Source organism: Mercenaria mercenaria, chromosome 11, assembly GCF_021730395.1.
Source record: "Mercenaria mercenaria strain notata chromosome 11, MADL_Memer_1, whole genome shotgun sequence".
Classification (NCBI taxonomy): Eukaryota; Metazoa; Mollusca; class Bivalvia; order Venerida; family Veneridae; genus Mercenaria; species Mercenaria mercenaria.
The window spans coordinates 33,783,171-33,802,660 of NC_069371.1; the positions used below are offsets into that span (position 1 = coordinate 33,783,171).

At 34.0% G+C, this 19,490-nt stretch overlaps 1 pseudogene; it reads left to right on the plus strand.

Annotated features, from left to right (window-relative positions):
- Window positions 1-10,075: 10,075 nt before the first annotated feature.
- On the plus strand, window positions 10,076-19,179 carry LOC123530871 (NADPH oxidase 5-like; annotated as a pseudogene).
- The last annotated feature ends 311 nt before the right edge of the window (window positions 19,180-19,490 follow it).

The window sequence follows — 19,490 nt, forward strand, 5'->3', positions numbered from 1 at the left end:
GTCTTCGACATTTTAAGTTTACTTGTAAGCTTGTGAGATAGTATATCAGCAGTAAAAGATAAAATACTGCTCTGCAATGACATTTTTATAAAATATGAATGAATAACCTTTAGAATGTTAATTCTAAATTAAAAACCAACATATATTGAACAAATGTTGATTGATACAAACTGGCATAATTTGATTTAAATAATCTAAGTCACTAGCATACATGATGTGTATTTTGTGTACATGTTTACACATTTCAGTGCCTTATCTCCTGTACACCGGTAAACCAAAATTTTAATTTTATTTATTTGTTATTTTAGGAAACATCTTTTTATACATTATACTGCTATAATTACCCCATGCTATAAAAGTATGAGGAAATTATAGCAGTACAAAATGTAGAAAATCCTTAGATTGAAAAAGGACATTGAGAACATATGTAAGAGGCTATCTAGAAACTATTAATGGGGTAACTTTGTATACGTCAAATACACACAGTCATGCATTATGTGTTTGTAATTTAAAGTATACTTGTAAAACATAAGTTGTTTCTGTAGAAATACATGTACTGCTCTTACATGTATTTCTATATTAACAAGTTGCAACACGGCAGTTCGCGCCATCCCTAAGAAGCCCCGTCACAATCATATAACACCGATTCCGAAGGAGTTCCATTCGTTGCCAGTGAAATACAGGGAACAGTACAAAGTTCTGACCCAGACCTTCAAGGCTTTACACAATCAGTCCCCTGATATAAACCTAAGATCACAAGACACGCTGTCACTAGTTATGCCAAAAACTGAAATCATGATGTATGGCAATCGCACCTTTTCATTCACTGCTCCAAAGTTTTGGAACTCCAATCTAGTCAAGATCAGGGAAGCTCACGCTCTAGCTGCTTTCAAAAGCCTGCTAAACACCTTCTTTTTACAACATTTCGTTAACTGAGCGATACTTATTTTTCTTTCCATAAAACAGCGTAGAACAGTATTTTATCCTAGGGTAATTTAAATACTTTTAAATATGTATGTATGTTTGTCTGTTTTATCTGTATGTTTTAAATACACGATTGAAAAATAAATAAGTAAAATGAGAACACTTCTTGTAAGTTCATTTTACAAAAATAACAACATATATTTGAACAAATGTTGACTGATACAATCTGACATAATATGTCGAGTCATCTGAGTCACTGTCACAAACGATGCAGGATAAAATTTAAGCATATTTTTACACAATGCCATGTCTTTGTCTGTATATAGTACACTGCCAGCGCAAATGCTACACCAGTCTTCATTTCCTGTGATTGAAAAATATATTTGATAAAATATGTTAAAATTTGTGAAGATACTGCCTGAAAACATATAACTGGGGCGATGTTGAAAATCTTTTGATGGAAGATTTGTACAAAATGCATGCCAAGAACACACATAGGCGATATTGTATTAGTCATTTTAAGTTTACTTGTAAGACGTTGTTACTTCTGTTTAAGTAACATACATGTTTGCATATTTAAATATATCAAAAATGAGAAAGTTGATTCTTTCAATGAAGCAACATACACCTGAACGAATGTGAACTGTAACAATCAGGCAAAATATCTGTTCAGTCATCAGTACGAATACCATGGTCTATGTCTCCTGTATTGCCATCGCAAAAGCTCTGATGCAGCTACTGGCTGTATCATTAATTTATGTTTTAAGTACTTATTCTCTCCATTGTAATCATAACCGAAGTCTCTTGCACGTGGAAGTGCATTCCGCCATACCATTAACTGATAGCAACATCGTAGCAAGTGCTGGTAAAACCTGTTCTCTGTTGGTGGAAGGTTTTTGGGCTTCTTCATTATTAGATTCCACGGTTACTATCAATTCTATTGCTTTATCACCTTGCCCACCAAGGTTTAATGAATACTCCATTGTTGGTGAGACTATTCCTTGCATTTTGCAGTATATACTCTGTATAATTGAACGAGCAAGGTTTTCTTTGTGTTGTCCATTAAGGAGGAGAAAACTTTTCTAATCTTTTTAGAACTATTTAGTGTCCTTGTACATGTACATTATTAGATATGTGAATGTCACCTCTTTTCATTTTGGTGCTTGTAATTGTATTTATCAAAAAATGATATGTATCTGCTTCACATTAATTATACATCTTGACGTTACCAATATATGTCCAAGGAATATATTTGCCATATCCTAGAATGTGGGTTACAAACCTGGTGCCCCAAGCATTTGAAAAATCTGCCATACCGTCAAGAAAATGCAGTCGGCACTTTCAAGAGACATAACATGGTTACCTTTCGACTTTGCCATGAAATCGGACTTCTTTCATTCTACCCTTTTCAAGATGAGTATTGAATATTGTATCAAACATTATACTTGTGGTCCAAATTGCTATGCGATTGCTTCAAAAACAAATTAGTCTATGTAAAAACAAGGGACCGACCGGGCGTGTCCCATATTGACCCCAGGGTCACGATTTGAACAATCTTGGTAGAACGACTAGAGCATGCCACACACCAAATATCTTAGTTCTGGGACTTATGGTTTCAAAATTTTTTTAAAAGGCTTTTCCCTATATAAGCCAAAGTAAAAACTGTTTACTCCGGAGTGCAGTCAATTTTGACCCCAGAGTCATGATTTGAACAAACTTGATAGTAGGCAATACCAAACACCAAATGGCTTTATGGTTTTGGACAAGAAGATTTTTCCCATATCAATGAAAAACAAGAGAATCCCTGGGCGTTGCATATATTGACCCCAAGGTCATGATTTGAACAATCTTTGCTCTAGATCGTATGCTTTAAGACAATATTTTTAAAGGATTTCTCTCTGTAGAAGTTTTTTTATATCATGTGCTCCCAAGGCGAGGCCAGTTTTAACCCCAAGTGTATAATTTGAACAATCTTGGTAAAGGAATACTTCACGATGCTACACAACAAATATCAAAGCCCTACGCCATGTGATTCTGTACCAAAAGATTTTCAAAATTTTCCCTAAATAAGTCTATATAAACCATGTGACACCCAGGGCGGGGCCATATTTGACCCTAGGAGATAATTTGAACAATATTGTTAGAAGACCACTAGATGATGCTTCATACAAAATATCAAAGCCCAATGCCCTGTGGTTTTGTACACGAAGATTTACATAGTTTTCTTTATATATGTTTGTATGAACCATGTGACCCCCCGGGGACATATTTGACCCTAGCGATATAATTGAACAAACATAGTAGAGGCTCACTAGATGATGCTACAAACCAAATATCAAAGCCTTATACCCTGTGGTTTTGGACAATACGATTTTCAAAGTTTTTCCACTATATAAGTCTATATAAACCATGTGACCCTAAGGGCGGGGCCATATTTGATTCTATGGATATAATTTGAACAATCTTGTTAGTGAACAACTAGATAATGCTACATACCAAATATCAAAGCCCAAGGTCATGTGATTTTGTACCAAAAGATTTTCAAAGTTTTCCTTAAACAAGTCTATATTAAACATGTGACACCCATTTGACCCTAGGAGATAATTTGAACAATATTGTTGGAAGACCACTAGATAATGCTTCATACAAAATATCAAAGCCCAAGGCCCTGTGGTTTTGTACATGAAGATTTACATAATTTTCTCTATATAATTCTGTATAAACCATGTAATCCCAAGTGCGGGGCCATATTTGATCCTATATAGATATTATTTGAACAATCTTGGTAGAGAACTACTAGATGATGCTATATATAAAATATCAAAGCCAAGGGCCCTTTGGTTTTAAACAAGAAGATTTTCAAAGTTTCCCCATATACGTCTTTATTAACCAATTCGCCCCAGGGCGGGCCAACATTTGACCCTTGGGGGATAATTTGCACAATCTTGGTAGAAGACCGCTGGATAATGCTACATACTAGATATCAAAGCCCTAAGACCTGTGGTTTTGGACGAGAAGATTTAAAAAAAAATCTTTTCGGTTGCCATGGCAACACGACTTCTGCATGGAATTCAATTCGTTAAACAATTTGAAAGAATACTGTACAAGGAAGTTTCATCAAAATTGGCACAGTGGTTTAGGAGGAGATGTTGTTTATAGGAAAGTGTGGATAGACAGACGCCGGCCAGTGAGCGATCACAATAGCTCAACCTGAGCACTTTATGCTCAGATAAGCTAAAATGATAACATGCTACTGTTAATAATTAACTATTCATTGGATATGTATATAAATATTTACATTTTCAACCTATATCTGGTATGCATGTATACACCATTATGCTGTTTTATTTATTTTATAAATGTCAAGAAATATGACAATTTACTCTGTAAATCACAATGCATTTGAATGATCAACTTATTTACGACTGATATAACGTAAAGAAATTAACAAGCTGAAGCATAGTCTTCAAAGGAGTTGTTGCCAGTATATAAGTCAGTTAAAAAACATTGTGGCAGCCATCTTGGCAGCCATTTTTTAAAAAAATAAACTTAATAGTTTTAGATTTTCGTCTAAATATATATTTCGTACTTTACATTGTTTTGATAATAATAATATATAGTGGAATAATATACATTACAAAAAATGATTATTAATTTGTTTCTAATTCACCTATCATTAAATATATTTTATGTAGAATTACCCCACCCACTAAAATATATCTGTAATCAATAATTGAAATGTAACCTTTAACAAAATGATAATGCTATTACAATTTATCATCTCTTCATCAACTCGGGTTTGCATAGTGTAAGGTACAACAGTAAATGGAAGTACAAAAACAAAGAATATTGACCGTATGTTCAAGAAAATAGTATTTATCACATTTTAGTACATATAAAATTGGTATAACATGTGTCAAAAAGTTTTATTTCATATCGATTTATGCCTATAAGTTTGCAGATTTATACCTTTAAAAATGTTATAATAATTCCAAATGAATTTACAACATTTAAATGCTTTTATTTTGCAATTTTATATATTGGATGTCATTTTCATGTATCAGCGGCCATCTTGGCGGCCATCTTGAATTTGAAGACTTTGCCCAGTGACTAGAAACTGGCATCAGGCAGTTCTGAAAGCTACAGATTCTGACGAACATTTTGGTATGCAGAAGTTGATGTGCACATTCATAGGCCACCTACTACCAGTTTTAGGCTACTTATCTGGCCATATTTGCAGCATGATATGCCAGTGATATTTAAAAATAGACAGACATCAAATTAAATGTATCGACAAAAAAACCCCTATCGATTAATGTCAATGTTATTGCTCTACTATGACTACAGTTTTAAAACAAGTAAATTCGATGAATTGGTATCCCCTGCCGAAATGATTTGTGGTGAGGAATGGCAAAAAAATAGATCCGGCAAAAAGTTAAGGATGTTACTAAGAAGCAAATAATTTCAATAGTCAAGAACAATTTAACAGAAAATGAATGTTTTAAGTGGACATGATAAATGTATGTTATGCTGATCCTGACTAATGTGTAATAAGTTTAGCTTTTAGAATTATATGGAGTTATTTGAAATGTGAGCTTAAAGTGTAACTAGAACGAAATATTGTATTCGAGTAGTTTGGCACAGTATCGCTGTTTAATGTGTACATTTGAACTTTAGAAGGACAGATGTCCTTAAGAGAGCACAATCACAATTTCACATGTAGTTAAACATTCATGGAAGGTCTGAAAACATTTGTTTAAAAAGGAATGACCAGCTGAGGGTCTTGATAATAAATAGAAAATAAAAATTGAAAAAAAAAAAATGTTGGGGTGTGTGGGGGTTGGGGGGAGGGGTGCGTGCATGATCGAGGTGATTGAGATGAGTGAGTGGAAGAGCGAGGTGAAGAGAGGGTACAACTTTGCATGTTGCTAAATATTCATGGAAGGTTTAAAAAAAAACGAATTAAAAATGGGAGGGGGTTGGGGTGGAAAGGGGGGGGGGGGTGATCATGGCGGTAGGGATGACCGGGTGTGGGTATACAACTTCACATCTGTATGCTTAATGTTCATGGGAAAAATGACAAAAAGTTTAATTAAATTCTACCAATTTAGTTAGTTTGTTATGTACAAATATATGGATTTTTAAACAATTACAGGGCAATAACTCTGAAGTTACAAAAGAAATCCTGACGAAATTGTGTGTGCACTACCACATTATGGCGATCTAAATTCAATTAAAGTTTCATAGTTCTTGGTCAAATATGTCACAGTATATGAAATTGTCATATTTGTAGTACCCTATAAAGGTAACACTAAAACGTCTAAGGGCCATAACTCCGGTGATACTTAGGCAATCTGACAGAATCTTGACAGGCCATATTTCCGTATAGTGGTTAACATGTATATGAAATTTTATTTAAATATTACCAACCACTCCGGACGAACGGACGGAAAGACGGATGGAAGGAAGGACGGACGAATAACGCCACAACTATATCCCTCCATCTTCGGCGGGGGATAATAATAATAAATAATTGTTTAAGAGTGCTTTAACACTATTTATGCACGATGGGCGGTTATACGTCGGGTGTAATAATTGCACGAGGGCGCAGCCCGAGTGAAATTATTTGTACGACGTATTACCGCCCGAGTGTATAAATAGTGTTAAAACACTCTTTTGCTATAAGTTATTTTGATTCTAATATGTCCGTAATCTAAAACAGTAGATAAAATATAGAAGCGCTCTTTCTTGTTCGCAACAAAAACTTTGGCGTCACCGCACTTTAACGTGACGTCATTCTAGCGTAAGGATGTTTTAACAGAGACAAGCATGTTAGAATGTAAAGTAATCTCTGAAGAAATAAGTTTCAAATGTTTCTTGAATATGTTCACTGATACACTTTGTCTTACGTTCAAAGGCAATTCATTCCAGAGCTTAGGTTCGACTGTGCTGAAACTTCTATCATTGAAGATCTTTTGTAAGGAACAACATGGCAACTTGCTTATGATTCATTCAATTATACGGCTTTAACTAAGATGTGAAGCGTTGCTTATTTCTAGTCATGCAAACACCTCACCTCACAGCGGCACCTTTTGTGCATTAGAATCACCACTAAAAATACCTGTGTAGTTATTGAAATGGACATTATGCTAAATCCCACGCGTGTCTATGTAGGTATTTACATACTTTGACCAAATGCAAACACAGCAGTGTTTTTTTAGTTTTTCCATTATCGAACTGTACTTAGAATATAGGCAAATATCAAAATGTGCAAATGTTTTAATAATAAGAATGGCTCAACAATTCATATGATATTGTAACAGATCAGAGGCAACCTGTTGTTATCATGTAATCAAGTTTTTATACCGCACTACATTCTCCGATTATCGAAATAATTTCTGTCAATAAAAATATTATATAAAAATGCATTTTACTCACGTCTTTCAAACGATTGCGTCAGCTTCTTTCCTTATCAACATTTTTTGTGGGACGTGGGTTAAGGAGCCATGTGTTTCAAGGAAGTGGTTTGACGCAGTTGTGTTCTTTTAATGAGGTCACTGGATATCTATTATTTTGTTTTCCATATGACGAATATGTCAAATATTTTTTGTTTGAAGTTAGAGTTCTAGAGTATCGATATATCATTTAATAATCAGTAGTTTAGCAAACTTTCGCGAACAAGTCGCTTTAATTTTTAAAATAAAAAGAGATGTTTCAGGCACGTCATCGACACTTGTCAAGTTAAACCTGATAGAAAAGAAAATAACAACTGTCAAAATAAACCAAAAACAAATACTACGCATCAAGGTGTCATATTAAATTGAAACAGTTATTTTATTAATATCTATATAGTTGTGTGTACTTTCAGAAATTATAGATGAAGAAGTTGATGAAAATATTGTTATTAATTGAATAATATATTGTCCTTTTGGAACAATATATTTGTTTTCAATTTGTGTATATATTTGTGGAACTGGATACCTTACTACAGAGTACTAACCTGAATGGTCAGTCTTTGAAAATTGATTATTTGTAAGCTGATTCCCATCACACTATTTCTGTAATTTACTTGTAGTGTCCTATCATTGAAAAAAACAGAAAACTGATACCTTATAAACATATTTGTACGTAACAACTTAATTTAACAAACAAAATGGTATTTACATAAAATAAATTATATAGTTTGAAAATGACTTCGATTGAGGTCTCGCAATACAGATATAAATGCTTTGTCATAGGTAAAAAAATACAGATACTTCTAAAGTAAAATAAGCATAAAAAACGCAAGAAGTGTTTCTGTAATATTAAGGATGTCCTTATAAATTGTGGACGCTTTGAATAGATCAATTTTATGAGCTTTATTATTGTTTACAATTTTTTGTGTATATTTTCAATAAACTAGCAACGTGTTTGACAAATTAGTACAATTTAATCAGATATCCCTCATAATATTCGTCACCTTAATGCAAAAAGTGGATAACTCCGATGACTTTAAGAAGGACTTACTCACTTTTTGCGCTAAGGTGACGATATACCCGTGCAGTATTTGTACTATAATACTCTTAAACACTAAATGAAATCCGTTCTATAGAACGAAACCTTGCCGAAAAAGCCTATATATTTTGAAAGGACCCAGTAAATCAAAGTACAATCGCATCGTTGTATTTATTTCATTAAGAGTTAACTTATTAAGAGTTAACTTACATGCATGAAAGGGGCCTTCGTGTCCGAGTGGTTTAGGTAGCTGGCTTCAAATCACTTGCCCCTCATCGATGTAGGTTCGAGCCTCGAGAATTTTTAATGTGAGGAAGCCATTCAGCTGGCTTACGGAAGGTCGGTGGTTCTACCCAGGTGCTCGCTCGTGATGAAATAATGCACAGAGGGGCACCTGGGGTCTTCCTCAACCATCAAAGCTGGAAAGTCGCCATATGACCTATTATTTCGTCGGTGTGATGTTAAACCCAATAAAAATAAAAAATAAAATAAATACATGCACAAAATCAGACATTTGTATGATCAAACTTCTTGCTGTTATTTCCGGTCAAAGCTCATGCTGTCACCAGTTTAGGAAAAAAATTGTTCGGCTATGTCTGGTGTATGTATGTTAGTCTCATTGCACGAACTTGCTGTTCCAATCACATTTATTTCAGTTATATTTGTATAGATGCGCAACAAACGACTTTTGACATTCATAATACGACGGGTGTCTTCAATGTGTTTTCGTATCGTCGCGTCGATGCTACGCTGTTTTTTGAGTCTACACAAACATGAAATGACAGAAATCAGCCACCATACATTCGACCTTTCATTTTCTACAATGAATGTTGATCAGCTTAAGAAAGAAAGAGGAGCACTGAATAGAAAATATTGGACCCCTAAAACAACTTAGGCTTACCTTTATATTAAGCAGCGATGCAGAGTTTTAGCACTAAAATTGATTAATCATAATTTTTTTTGTAAGAAGTCCTAGATGAAAGCAAAATTGCTAATGCTAAATAAAAGACGTGCTTAACTCTCATTTAATTCAAAAACATTGGTTAGTAAAGTATTAGATTGAACAAAAATGTCAATAATACCTGATGACAGAAAAAAATAGATATTACTTTGATTTATCTCTTGGTTTTCTATGTCATTTGGAACAAATCTGACTTATGATTTGCTGATTTGATTTTCAGCTGTTTACTGGAATAGATCTTTTTGGAATCATTATATGATTACAATGAACGTGTTAAATGGCAGAAATCATGAAAACTTACAAAATGTGTTTTTGTTTTGTTCTTTTTTTTTTTTTTTTTGCTTGGAATTATGACATATTGTAAAGAGCAAAAACGGCTACCGGTATAATTACCAAAATTACCATACAATGGTATTAATCAAGTTTTGAGATGATTCGGAAGAATGCGTAAGTAATACAATACTCGGGCTCTAAGTCAGAAAATATAATATCAACAGCTTTCACAGTTTGTTCAACGAGTAATGATCTCTAATGATTTTAGGGTCAGTTTATACATTCTGAGTTTTTAGAAAAGCCTTGAAATGTTTTCTTCTGTTTCAGGCAAGTACCATACTTGTGACGTAATTTATATTGTAACAATTTGAATCCATTCTAAAATTAAAAAAAAAACAATAATTGTTCGAAAAAAAAAGGAAAATGTCAGATAGAAAATCAAAGGGCAAATTGAACCCGACATTTAAGTTCGAAGACGAGATTATCCAGGCTAAAGAACTTGAAGCAGCTACCGCAGGTACCCAGGTTACACGACTTAGCCAGAATAGAAAGGAAAGTGTAAACAATACAAATACATATAATATGTCCAGTAATGGCGGAAATGAAGTAACAGTAACAGTTTTAATGAAAAGTGATATCAATGAAGAGTCAGATAATAAAGACCATAACATCGAACCACAAAAGAGATTGACGGATTCTATTCAAATAGCGATTATCGGATCTGATTCTGCACAAGCTGAAAAGGTATATACTTAATTGCCTTATATTACAGTAAGTACCATTTAGTATCAAATTTTTACTTAAGTAATTATGCACATTAAAACGACTCATTTAATTGTCTGGGAATATTCTTTTATGATGTTGTCAGAACCACGGAGGAATGCGGTGCATTTTTGCCTTTTCAACATTTGGATATACCTCCATATGTAAAAGTATGGAGTCCTGATTGTTGTTTTTAGGCATTTTATCTTCTTTTCATCATAATATGCGCTAACGCTTCTTGAATATTAAGCAAACTTGTAACGAAAACTGATACTTATGTTTTAATCTTGAAAAATGTTTTTCTTTACATCTGTCTTAACGAATGAGTTGGCACTAATAGGAATACTGAATACAATTGCTTTTTAATTATTATGCTCTACAACTAATTTTACACTACCTTATAGTATTATGGAAGAGCACCAATGCAAACATTCGGTCCATCGGACCCTGCGAATGGTACGTCTTCCATTGATACTTCAAAATTGTGACAAGCAGAAACCCGTTCATCCTCTGATGAAAAGTAGGTACCTCTGTTTATTTCTTATTTGTACACTTTACTTAACTAAGGGACATGCTTTCAGAGATAAGAAAATCAGGTGCTAACGTTCTGAGATTGATTTTCAAATTCAATATTTTCACCTCTGGTCAAACTCTTTTGGGCACTTTTAGTGTTTAATTTGAGTGAGGAATCTTTGGTAACATGTAAATGATAAAGTGTCGTTTTTGTAAGTTCAGATACATTATCACTTTCAAATTTAAGATATGACAAATCGTTTCAAAATCAAAAAAGTCTGGTCCAAATCGAATAATGTTATCGAATGATGTTACATGCGTATGTTTTTTTTTACTATTTATGTTTTACTAGCATAAAGGTTAAATTATTTTCGATACATCGGAATCATGTACCAGCATTATCACTCATTCACAGATCGTTGTACTTCTAAAATCATATTTATTGTACTACTGAACAGTTAACACTCTGTGCAATTGAAACGATGTTGTAAATGTTATAAATGGCTTTCTGAGCCGAAATGTTTTGGTCGCTGTTTTATTTACTTGCCCCTCGCTTCTGCGGCTTCGAGTCCCACTAGCGTGGTAATAAGAGAACGCTATTTAGATGACTTACTAATAGTCAGTGGTTCTACCAAGGTACCTTATGCCTAAATTAAGGGTACCTATGGTATTGCTCTAATTGTAAAGACAAACATTTTACCGACATACGGTCCGAATAGCAAACAAAAGTCAGCAGGATACAAAATGAAGTGTCGTTCCGTATATATATATATTAGACTATTGGTAAAACAACATAACGTCAATATGGACTTTATTTATACCCCAATATTTCGATGTGATAAAAAACTTGTACTTATGTATTATCCCCATCCTATGAACCGTAACATAACCACAACTACACCACTGATGACGTTACCAATGTCATTACAAGCATTTTTTTTACAAAAAGAACATTGTCCATATCAGGACTTTCTTCGTAAGCTTAATATGTTTCAAATACTTGGAATATTTTAATATCTTAAAAATGCTTTAATAGAGGTCTAATTAAAACCTTCTTTGAAATCAGAAATATGGGCATATTTTATGGACCACTTAAAATGTATTGCATTAAACCCCATTAATACATACACAATTTGTGGGAGAAATGTACAACTTTCTTCCTTCGAAGTCAACATGTTCTTCTGTCCATTAATTCTCTGGCATAATAATGCACTAGACTATGAACACGGTTATCAGTTTCACTTGATAGTTTAATGCCCTTGCAAGTATGGCATTTATATAAACACTATTTAAGCAAGAGAGTAAATTGTAAGCGTATAAGATAAAGTGTAAATTGATACCCAAAATATTATCTTAAGCTGGTATGTTGACACAATAGTTCACGACAACTGTCACGGTATAGACTAACACATAGTTACCTAATAGCAGATAAAACAATGACTGTTAACTTTGTATTAAAGGTCGATCTTGTTCTGCACGTTTGAAACAATTATTAATCTACAGTGTAGAATGTTATAAAAACATAAGTCTCAATCCATCGTTATTATATTATCTGAAGGAAATTGAGCCAATAAAAAGATTGGGTCGTGTGCTAGATTATTTACTAGACGGATTAAAAAAGTAGTCCACTGGTCAAGTCTCACAATAGGTTTCTATGGGAATTTCGTGCTTTAATGAACTTTTCACGCACATAACTTCTTCATTGTTTATTTTAATGAAACTTGTCCCACTTGTTTATTTTGCTATCTTAGAGCATATGTGAAATAAAATGTATGTTTGTGCTTTTTTTTCACAATTCGCATAATATCAGCTGGAGGCCATTGTATTACTGCTTATTCATATTATTACTTTTAATCATTATATGTCAAACTCTCTGCCAAATTAACAATAATGTTGAAGAGGTGGGAAAAATTATAGCATTTATGTTACCCGTATAACGGCAACCAGGCATTCTAGGTTTTTCTGATAAATGACAGTACGCCGTCATTTCCGGTTAACCAAACGTGCCGAATTACTTTTTAACACTTCATGTCAATATGAATATAAGTTATGTTTGAAATAATTCATTTATTTATTCATAAAGTGACGAAGACACAAAATGGCTTAGGTGGATTGAGGTGAAACTTAAAGATGCTGCTGGCAGAGACGGCGTAATCGATCTTGAGATGTTTAAGAAAGCTCTTGGCCTTAAGAAAGTAAGCACATCACGGTATTTGCATGATATTAAAGGTAACTGATCTAGAATGAAATGAAAGACTATTATATTGCCAATATCCTAATATGATTGTACACAGTCAGGACAAGGGTAAGAAACAATAAATGACTCAGTAAAACCCTATATGAAGAGTCGTGAAATTATTGATGCGATCTTGAACTGAGAAAAAACTGACTGGACAGGAAAATTACGAATATAGGAGAATTTTGCTTTCAATGGTGTAACACGTGATTTTGACATTTCCTTTTTATAGAAAGCAGTAAATCGGTATTAGTGTGACCAAAAGGGAAAATGCAGTTAAAGAATAATATAAAAAAATGTCGTGACGAGGGAACGACATCAAATTATATTCTGATACTTGTGTCTGTCGTAAAATGTGTGAATGAGTCAATCATATGATTGTATAATATATGTGAATGGAAATGGTATGTAAGTAACTTTATCTGTTTTAGTGATTATAGATATTTACTTTGATTGTACCTTGATGATTTTTTTCTTAATTTGAGAAGGCCACATTCAAAAATATTGTATATAATTGTTTATATCTTTATGTGTTACCTTCTTTATAAGGATATCATCATCATTATTATTATCATATTTTTTTTATTATTATTATTTGAAATAGCGACTTAATAATTTAATTTATGATTTTTAAATTTTAAGGTAAGTGATTCGACGTCAATAACCTTAACCATTCAGCCTTAGAGTCATTCTAGTAAATGAATTTCATTAGAAGTTTCGAAATACACATCCTTTGAATATTAGCCATTCTTTTTGAAATTATTTCGCGCAAAGCAATGAATTTATGCAAGTATGTTTGTCTTTCTTCTATTGTTCAGTCATTCTTTGCCTTCTAATGTTCAGTCATTCTTTGTGGAGCGAGTTATTTGATAAGGATTCTGCTGGGGCTGTGGAACTTAGTGAACTCATGGGTGGTTTGTGCATGCTCACTAAAGGAACGCCAGCTCAAAAACTGCAGTTTCTGCTTGAAGTGTATGACACTGACGGTAGAATATTTATCAATAATTCAGATATTAGGTTTCTACTTTCTCTTATATTTACAGTACTCTATATCTAGCAACAATTACAAATTAAATATGATATAAAGCTGTGAACAAAAACTTAACATGAACGAATATCCGATCTTAACTGAAATTTGATTGAAGACCTACGTAGGAGCAAATGTAGACGCACTAATAGAAGTGTTTTAAAATGTTCCTATTATATAGAAATACCTTTAAGTTATTAAATATAATTCGAAAAATATCTCTTTAATTTTGCAGCCAGCGGTAGTATTAGCAGAAAGGAATTAATGGCAGATTTCAGGACGTGCATGAATGAACGTTCGTTATCACTGACAAAAGATAATTTAGAGGACCTTACAGATGTCTTGATTGATGCTGCTGACAAGAACAAATCTGGAAAGATGACCTTTGCGGAACTACTGGCATAGTTAGAGAAACATCCGGGTGTAATGGAAGATCTTACAAGCTGGTAAATAGCATTGACGGATATGAATAGGTATTTTATTACCCAAGTACATATACATATGTTTATACAAACATTAACACGATATTTTTTTCCTTCAGAGCGGGCGTATCCCGTATTCAATGTAGTACGCAGCTCCAAAAAATTTAGCTTATATTTCAGCATTTTGATTTTTTATATAAATGTTCCAGATGTTTTTTTCTTCAGTGTTGCGCAGTGGCTTAAACCCTCGGATGATTTGAAGAACAGGAAATGTAGAATGCGCTATTTCACCGTTGATTATTGCATGAATAATCTTCGAAAAGTGGGGTACTTCCTCATTTTTTGGGCTGTAAATATTATCATGTTTACTGTGACAATGTGGCGGAATAGAGAATCAAACACATGGATAATGGTATGTATGGCATATTTGGAAAATAATACATGTATAAGTTTCGAGTGTTCATAAGTGGTTATTTGCATTAACATGATAAACATTTTACTTAATACCCCAGTCACACATACGGCGCGGAAAGCTACGTCTAGCCACGGATAAAAACGTAGTAATCCGTATCGACCCGTATTGAAACGTACCTGGGACGTACCTTAATGTAGTAATCCGTATCAGTTCGTACCAATTCGTACGGTTCAGGTACGGATCGATACGGGTTACTACGTTTCTATCCGTAGCTCGACGTAGCTATTTGCGCCGTATGTGTGACTGTGGTGTAAAATACAATGGATGCACCCATACCTCTAACTTAATCGTTCTAAAGGCTTTTGAACAACTACTTGTCCTTTTTGATATGTATTTTCATCAACAAATTGAGTTCCAATATCAATTACAGATCGCAAGATGCGCTGGATTTTGTTTGAATTTCAACTGTATGTTGGTACCTTTGCTGATGTTACGAAACTGTATAACACTTCTTCGAATGACGAAGTTAGTTCATGTTCTTCCTCTAGATCAACACATTTTTTCCCATAAGATGACAGGCTGGACCATTGCAGGACTTGCACTTGTTCATACGATGGCACATATAGCAAATTCTGGTGATTGATTTTGATGAATTTAAAATGTTCTTTAAATTAGGTCTTAATGATAATTAAGTCGACATTAACAGTTAAATTTTGACTAGTACTGTTAACGTAGAAATTTCCCACTTACTTAAGTAATGCGATTACCATTCACATCAATTACCACTAAAGAAAGAGAAATACTTATACTTTGAATACGCAGTCAATTTTGGTTTTGTAAGGTTTTTCAACATCTCACCGACACAATTGTAGGACATACGGCGACTTTTCAGCTTTTAATGACGTCATCCGATACAGGTGCGTAGTACGGTCGTGAAAAGTAGTTACCACTTTTTTCTAACATTTTGATACTAATATGTCGTGTTAGAATCGAAATAATAAGTTCCCAAGTGTGATTATAGTTGGCACGATGGGGCACCTGAGTAAATTCACCGACCTTCCGTTACAATCTGGATGGCTTCCTCACTTGAAAGAATTGTAATACAAAAGCGAGGTTTCGAGTACAAAACGGTGTCGGGGCAAGTGATTCGAAGTCAGCGACCTTAACGAAACCAAGTAATTTTGAATGGGATCATACATTTCAGCGTACACAGCTAATGCTAATGCAATAGAGATGTGGGAAGTATTGTTTACAGTCAAAGCCGGCGTTGGGTATGTCGGTGGCAGTATATATTTAACTGGCTGGTTGTTGGATATTATTCTCGCAGTGATGGTTATTTGTTCCTTGCCAATTTTCCGGCGAGTCGGCCATTTGCAGGTGATCTTTATAGCATTTCTTTGAAGTTATTCAGGCACTCTAAAGGACACTTTACATCAAACTGAATCCTCATAATTGTATTTTTATAAATTTTTCATATCTGTTTGAAACGAGTGTCAGTCTCAAATCAATGTTTTTCTTGGTACTGCTAGCAAATATATATACACATGTATAATACCACTCTTTCCTATATACTTCACATTTACAACGCTTTTCTGGCACACAGTTTCATGCACTCATAAAAATATTAAAACACGTCATGTTTATATATTATATAATTTGTCAATACTTTATTTTAAAACGATGTATTTCTGTTGAAAGACTTAATGACAAAACGTGTGTGTCTCTTACCTCTGTCATTAGGCGCCAGTGCATTACATGCACTTATGGATCACTAACTCTGCTTTAGGTGTTTTTCTTCACGCACATGCTGTATGTACCATTCTGGATACTAGCAATACTCCATGGACCACACTTCTGGAAGTGGTTTATAACTCCAGGGATACTCTTCCTCTTGGAGAAAATATCAAGTTCAAAGTTCATTAAAACGGCTAGATATGAGGACACTTACATTGAAGAGGTCCATCTCCTCCCCAAAAGAGTAAGTTTGATGTAAAACATGTTCATTTGAAAAGCTAACGTTTTGTTCATTTTACCATGATTACTAGAATGTAGGTTGAAAGCTGAAATACCGTGCCCATTATTTGTAGTCATATTATTTAATTAGTGCAGAAAAGAATATAGACATATTTGATATCTTATTTACTACTTTTGAACGTCAATATTTCATATATACCCTTGTTTAGCATCATTTTACTAATTCTTTACGCTGTCAATGTTTTCCTACTGCAGGTTACACATTTAGTTATAACTCGACCGGCTAACTTAAACGCATTTGATGGAGATATATATACCTTTAAAATGATGTATGGAAAGTGGTGACTTATTCCCTGAAAGTGTATATGGAATGTTCAGCATGCTCTGAAAGGCATTCCTCACCCAATACTTACGGCGGAAGATTGAATGATCTACGTAGTTCATCTTCAAGATAGAAACTTGAGCATTAATGTATTTGAAAGTTTAAAATGATGTATAACAAGCGGTGTCACATTACCTAAAAGAGGGTTCGTGTTCTGCTCAAAAGTGCTCCGAACGGCGTTCATGAAGAAGACTTAAAAAAAGAAGATTGAATAATATACCCTGTTTATCCCCAGTTTGTCTATAAGTTGTTGAAAAGATCCTAACGATGATTTACATTGCTTGTAAGACCGTATATTAAACAATTCGCCGTAAAATAGCCAATTTCTTTACCCAAAGTTCTTACGGTCATTTTGTTACTATGTGAAAGCTACGTGTTCGCTGTATTGATTATCAAGACGATTGTATTTCTCTTGATGTCACGAGATGTTGCCAGGTGCTACCTGAACGTAATTCCGTTTTTTATACGTGGGAAACCCTATCAGAAATGACAGACGAATACTTTTATTTTGAATTAATTATGAAAACAACGATGGAAAATACATTGTTATAATATCAAATATGCGACATAAAGGTGAATATAAAAAAAGTTTGATTTTTTAAAATCTCATACCACGATGTGTCGCTTTAAATCGTTCATTTGTTTTTGTCAAATTGACAGTGGTATGTTGATGGTCCATATGACACGGGTATCCGAGGCGTATTTGATGCAGAGCATACGGTTCTTATTGGAGCGGGTATAGGAGTTACACCTATGATCTCAGTGTTACAAAGTGTTTGGTATCGACTTATTGCTGCTCGACAGACATGTCCAAATTGCAAACACATATGGCACTCTGAAGAAGTCATTGGTAAAATGAAATTAAGAAAGGTTCGGATCTTTTCTAAGAATATTTTTAGTAGAGTGTTTTTCAACTGTCCTTCTTACAAAAACCTCGGCCGAGTAATTCCTTGTATGAAAATAATCAAGTGAATGGGGCCAAGATACAATAACAGGAAAACACTACTAGTCTTGATAAATATATTTTACTTTTTTTTCAATATGCATACTGTTCACGACAAACTGTTGCTTAATATCAATTTGATTTGTTTGTTCGTTTTGGGTTTATCGCCGTTTTTCAACAGTATTTCAGCTATGTAACGGCGGGCAGTTAACCTAACCAGAGTTCCTGGATTCTGTACCAGTACATACCTGTTCTCCGCAAGTAACTGCCAACATCCCCACATGAATCAGAGGTGAAGGACAAATGATTTAAGCCACAATGTCTTTTATCAAATCGTCACGAAGGACATATGCCTCGTCCAGGGCTCGAACTCGATCCGTAGATCTGCGCTCTCCTTATTGAGCGAAGCGGGCGGGCAAAAATGTCAATTTGAATCCATGTCTTACGGTATACCTTTAAAACAAAATATTTGTATTTACTTTGCATAAAACTGATGAAAAAATTAAGTCTTTAAGTTCTAATCATGATTAATATTATTTCGCTTTAATATTTACCCAGATAACTTTTGTATTGAATAATCAATATAATTATCATGATTATGATTGAAATAAGTCTACATCATGGAATGTTATGTGCACTGTTTTCAGGTTGATTTTACATGGATCAACAGAGACCAGAAAAGTTTTGAATGGTTCTTGACCTTATTAATAAGATTGAGTCTGAGCAGAACAATTATGATCATGGAACATTAAAGAGTAGTATTCAGATGCATCTGTATATGATTGCAGCTCGGAAGAATGATATCAAAGGAATTGGTTTACAGGGATACCCTTGTTTGATAGTTGTCATCTAGTCTGTTTCCTGGGTCCTTTAATAATATTTCTCATGTTGCTGTGCTTTCTGCAAAGGCACAGTGTACATGAATTCATGGTCCTTTAAGTGTTATATATTCATATATGAGCGTATTTGTTTACATAAATTTATGTTATTAATAGGTTACCTATACGTATGTTTGTGATTCGCTTGGCGGGAATATCTTTTGTTTACATCTACCTGTATGGTGGGTATCAAGACGGCAGGTATGTCTTGAGCGCAATTAGCCGATTTTAAGACAGAAGTTGTGCTTTTGCCACTGACCGCTCAAAGGTGTTGACCCATTGTTTT